Source organism: Octodon degus, unplaced genomic scaffold (genome assembly GCF_000260255.1).
Source record: "Octodon degus isolate 3935 unplaced genomic scaffold, OctDeg1.0 scaffold00145, whole genome shotgun sequence".
In the NCBI taxonomy this organism is placed as follows: domain Eukaryota; kingdom Metazoa; phylum Chordata; class Mammalia; order Rodentia; family Octodontidae; genus Octodon; species Octodon degus.
In genome coordinates, this window is record NW_004524721.1 from 6809636 (window position 1) to 6815322 (window position 5687).

Consider the following 5687-nt stretch of genomic DNA (forward strand, 5'->3'; position numbering starts at 1 on the left):
AAGCAAGACTACAATATATCTATTCTATGGGTGATGTTTGTAAGTACCTGGAAATTGGCAGAGGACCCTGGGAAGAGAGAGGAAGGTCAAACAGGGTCTGTCACACTGGGAGACTGAGCCATCAGAGCTCAGAGCAAGAACAGGAAGTCTTTTGAGGGGATGGATTCTGAGGGGATGGAAGGAGGTAGTCAGAGACAGGAAGGATAAGAGCACCCAGGGAGAGCAGCAGTGAGTAGTTAGGGAGGTGTGAAGCTTTCGAGAATGCTGCCTAGATGTGAAGCTGTAGAATATTTTTCAGAAGAGGGGGGTGGAGGAACATTCTGTTAAACAAGGGCTACTCCAGGAGGATGCAGAGAAATTACCTCACTTCTCTCTCTTTCTACACAGGTCCAGGGGCCCTGCCCCAAGGAGAGTGTGACCAGGGAGCAAGCACAAGCTGCCACTGAAGCTCCCTGACGTCAGAATTTGGATGGATAGTTATGGTGTGTAAGCTAGGGCCACTTCATAGAACATATAATCCCTAGTTCTAGATTGAAGATGTTTATTTTAGGCTCACATCCCTAAGTGGTTATAAATTTTAGCACAAATCAACTTATTAATTTGCCTTACCGATATTTATGAAGGGCTGTATCAACATAATATTAAGTTCTGGGTTTTCTTATCTTATTTATTCTTTCATTTATCAAACATATAATTTATAAGTACTTCTCATGTGCTAGGAATATGCCAATTTCTGGGGATGTAAAACCTAGACACAATTTCTGTACCACTAAATTTAACAATTTAGTGATGGACAAAGATAATAACTAAAAGGAATGTGTAGTTATAACCTGTGATATATATTGTATTATTCAGGATGAGCTAAGTTATTCTGTTCACAACTCATCTAAATATCTTTGTATACAAAAATAAAGGTATATTTCTTGTTTAAAAAAATACACCATGGATCCTGGGGACAACCTGCTCAGGCCCCCCTCCCCCAGGACAGAAGCTTTCTTTCCCGCAATAAATATTTTGCTCGTAAAAATAATACATCATGGCACCATGTGACTCTCCAGTGTTGACAGTAATTGTCTTCCAAGTGCATATGTGTATATCCTTACGGATGAGCGTTGATTTATTGAACAGGATGGATGATGGTGTTATTCACTAAAATATGAAATGCTATGGTTTAGGACAGATTGTGTGTGTGTGTGTGTGTGTGTGTGTGTGTGTGTGTATGTGTGTTCTGTGTGTGTTGCAGGAGTTTCTTCAGTTTTACATATACTGGTTTCGAGGTTCCCTTAGGACATTCAGATGGAGACGATGGATGAACACTAAAGGTTCTGTAATGACATCTGGCTGGAGACATAGATTTAGAAGTTATGTGAAAATGGGCGAAAACAGAAGGCAGAGGCATGGTTAAGACTTCCTAACGTGATGGCACAGAGTAAGAAGTATGAAGAGACATGAGCTTTGACAGACCTGAAGCTTATTTTTTTTTCTTTTCAAAGTTTTATTGATAAACATATAGCAATGAGACAGTTTCAAATCAAATCGAAAGTACAGTTTCAACAAATAATACACTGCATATATTCTTCTTAGTGGTTAATTGCTGTACAAGATGCAGACTTGTGATCCTATTTACAAACACCATTAGAAAAAATCATTCTATTCATTAAGAGAATGCAGCTATATATCTATCCCAACCACTTTGAATACACAGATACAAAATGGACATTCATAGTTATACCCCAATTTTTTTAAGTTCCGTTGTTGAATATTATAGGTGTGTAAACTCAGCAAAATATTCTAAAAGAGTCCAAAAATATGGAACGCTTCACGAATTTGCGTGTCATCCTTGCGCAGGGGCCATGCTAATCTTCTCTGTATCGTTCCAATTTTAGTATATGTGCTGCCGAAGCGAGCACGACCTGAAGCTTATTAGTATTGCTTGTACAGCATATTGAGAAGGAAAAGACAAAAGAAAAATCCAGGAGAAGGTGAGGTCTCGAAATCCACAAAGTAGACTTTCTACAGCAAGTGATCAACATCATAACAATGCTGAAGTATCAAGTAAAATGAACATGAGACCTGTACTTTAGACATAACACCATGGGCCACTAATGACTGATGAGGATGAACTGTATTTGGCTCACTGGAGACAGAAGCTGTCTGGAATAGAAATAAGGGAAGAAGAGATCACTACTTTAAGACAGTAGACTACAAACAGACTTGTATTCCATTCTTTCCCAAACCTCCACTAAAACAAAAATGAAAAAGAAACTGATATCATAAATTCACGAAGAAAAAGGAAAAGAAGATAACAACTATTGATAATTTTAGAAAGTCGGATCCTAAACTGAATGAAAAGCAAATTAGCAAGAGCTATACATCAGAACCCTCCAGACTTCTAAGAACTTGTGATGCTGGGTTCTTTTGAAAATGAAGATGAAGGGGAGTGCAAGGTCTTGAAATCCATAAAGGAAAACTTATGAGTCCTCATGACTTATGAGGACTGATTGAAATTACTTTAAAAGCACTGAAATTTCCATACAGACCCTTTGTTTTTTTGTAGCTACCTAGCTGCACCTCCTATAAGCCAGCACAAGTGGGAAGCTCATTCTTTGCAGAGGACAAAACAGCCGATCTCTAGTTCAGTAGATCCCAGGCACAACTGAAGATACATGGCATGATAAATAAGGATAAGTGAATAGGAATTTATTTATGGACTGTTGAAACCTTCGGCTCTCTTTCTTGATGCATATTATAGCCAGGTTCCCCACGCACACCATTAGCAGAGAAAGCAGGAATGCAGTCTCCCACTACCACAAATTGTGCAGTTGAGTTTCCCACCTTTGGGGACACCTCAGGGGTCAGCACATTCAGAGTGCAATGCATAAGCCTCTCCCTGGGAAAACGTTTGTGGTCACGGTATTTCCCTTGCCAGGTATGTATTATTATAGCCATATTTATTGGGGGTAGGAAGAGATTGGTTAAGTCTTTGGGAAATTGGACAAGCCCAAGAGAAAAAAAGCCAAAGAAAATGATGACAGCTCTTCCCAAGGAAACAAGTCAAACATTATCACCTTATACTGAAGAATACCTTGAACAGTAATCTGGCGATACTTTCTTCCTTCCCTCCAATCCCTCGCCGGATATCTCTACTGATCAAACTCAATTAGAAGATGAAAGGAAAGGAACTTACTTAATGGATCAACCCTCTGGGGGTAAAGAGCACACTGGAGAAGGATAACATGGATCTAGTGGGGCCAATGAAGGACATCCTCCCCAAAGGACATGCAAACGAGAGCCAATTAGATGTGGGCTTCTAGATTTGGCAGAAACACTTGAAACAGAGTCAGACAAAAAGGCAGGGTAAGAATGTAGATTGGTTTCTAAATTGTCTGTTGGGATTGTTTAAGATGAAAAGAATCTATTACGTGTCTGGAATTTAGGAAAAAGCTTAATAAAAACCTTTCTGATTTGTAGAATTTACTTTTGGGGTAGAGAGTTTTGAATTGTTCATTGAAATTACTTAACTTACCACCACTTTGTTTAAACAAGGTTCATGTATTTTAATAAAAAATAAAGTATCTTCATGCTCACAGGAATCTACAATGTATGATGAAAGATTTATATAGTAAGAAAGACAGAAATCAAAATTACTCAAATCTCAAACTATGTCTCTTTGATAAGTAAGCTGAAGACATTTGCACTGATAATATTTAACGTGTTATTTTATTTCTGAGCTAACCCAAAGTGGTCTCAAAAAGTTACCTTTGCACTATCAATGCACCTTAACTTTTGTCTACTGCCTTTTGATTTTAGAGAAGCACTTATTTATTTATTTATTGGCAGAACTGGGGATTGAACTCAGGCCCTTGCATTTGCCAGGGAAGTGCTTATTCCACTGAGCCATCTCCCCAGCCCCTAGAGAAGCACTTTTAAAAAGTTAATATATTCTCTTGGCTCTTAAATGTTTCTTGTATGTTTTCTAATGCTTACCCTATAATTCATTTCATATACATGTTGAAACTTAAGAATAATGACAAGAGGCTTATGCTTGCCTGGAATAGGTCTGAAGATTCTATTTGCTGTAACTTCTAAGAGTCCATTTTGGAAATTCTTTTGGTTGAATCTGTTTAAGTTTTGTTTTTTTTTTTGCAGAACAGGGATTGAACTCAGACTCTTGTGCTTGCCAAGGAAGTGCTTATTCTACCGAGCCATCTCCCCCACCCTGTTTAAGTATTTTTGAACCTGTAATTTTTGTATCTTATGTCATCACTTTAAGATCTTCCTATTTCTTTCAGTTACCATGTAATTAAAGGTTTGCTGCATAGTGTGGTACTTAAGAACAGACTTTGTTTAAATCTCAGCTCTATTTACTCATGAGATGACTGATATTTCTTAGCCTCTTAAGTTTGTGAGGAGAATATAGTCCAAAAATATATTTTGTGTAACAGAACAATTATTTTCCCTACCTTCTGCCCTCTTGCGATCGCCACCATCTCTTTTATGACTGACCTTTCACTGAATCATCCTTAAACTGTGACTGGTCCAAGGTCAAGCACCTGACCTGGGCACAGTCAGTTTTGGAAATGTGATGAGATGTGCCTTTAAAAGCAGAAGCCATTTTTTTCCAACCTGTACACTGGAAATCAAAAACTAGTATATAGAGCAAGGGAATAAAACTGATATACATGAGGGTACCAGATTACTGCTGTATTGTACTCTATGAGGAACTCTAATATTCAAATTATAAGTTACTTGTCAAATTTCAATTAGCTCAATTGAATTGGCTTTCTGTTTCTTACAACTACAATCACCATAATTTTAGCTGTAAGGCTGTAGAACTTATTCATTTTGAGGAAATAAATACACAGACAAGTTGAATAAAATTGCCTTCAGATCTGTAGTAACTGATGTAGCTGAAGTTTTAGGTACAAGTACTCTAGCTCCAGAGTTTATGGCCTTGCTACTAACCTACGGTTCTTAAAATGGCATATGCAACTACCAGCAGAGTGTCATCAGTTCAGTCAAACTCTTCCCATCTCAGAAACTCAAATATTTTGTGTCCTAATGATTGACTGAGATTGATATAATAGATTTTTCTTTTTCTTTGTATGTTGAAGATGATCTGAAAATACCAGTAACTATGAATAATGTGTTACTTATGTTGAATGCACTTTCCCAAACTAAAAACATCTAAAATGTATTAAGTCGGTAAAAAACTTTAATTGATACAATTCCATGTTATGTTTTTTAACATGATTAATTGGAAGATAATACAGAAGTTTCATGAATTCAATCTGTTTCTTTCCCTCCATTATACCTATTCCTTTAAAAACATTTTATAGCATCTAAGAAAAATGTACGCTCCCCTACTGAGCTGAAGTGTAGCTAGTGTATGTCACAACCACCCTTTTCTATCCTGTCCCTGAAGTATTTACAGGAACACTAGAATAGAGGCACAATTTGAAGAGCACCAGAAATGTGAACACTGGTCATGTTGTAGCCAGTTATACTAATTACTGTGTTTTAGATCCAAATGTCCCCTCAAAGGCTCAAGTGTTCAGAGGTGAAGCTTATAAAAGGCCATTGGACTGGGGGCGGGCAGGATTATTTGTCAGTGGAGTCATCCTCTGATGAGTTCATAGCTGAATGTCCTTTTAGAAAGTGGGGCTGATTGGAAGAAGCAGGTCACT

General features: G+C 37.6%; 2 non-coding genes across 2 annotated transcripts; both read right to left on the minus strand.

The window, feature by feature from the left end:
• Positions 1–1803: 1803 nt before the first annotated feature.
• On the minus strand, positions 1804–1910 carry LOC111812831. Its single transcript, XR_002818221.1, has one exon. It is a non-coding gene; the product is annotated as a U6 spliceosomal RNA (small nuclear RNA).
• Positions 1911–2776: 866 nt separating this feature from the next.
• LOC111812838 lies at positions 2777–2937 on the minus strand. The gene has a single exon (XR_002818227.1). It is a non-coding gene; the product is annotated as a U1 spliceosomal RNA (small nuclear RNA).
• Positions 2938–5687: the final 2750 nt, after the last annotated feature.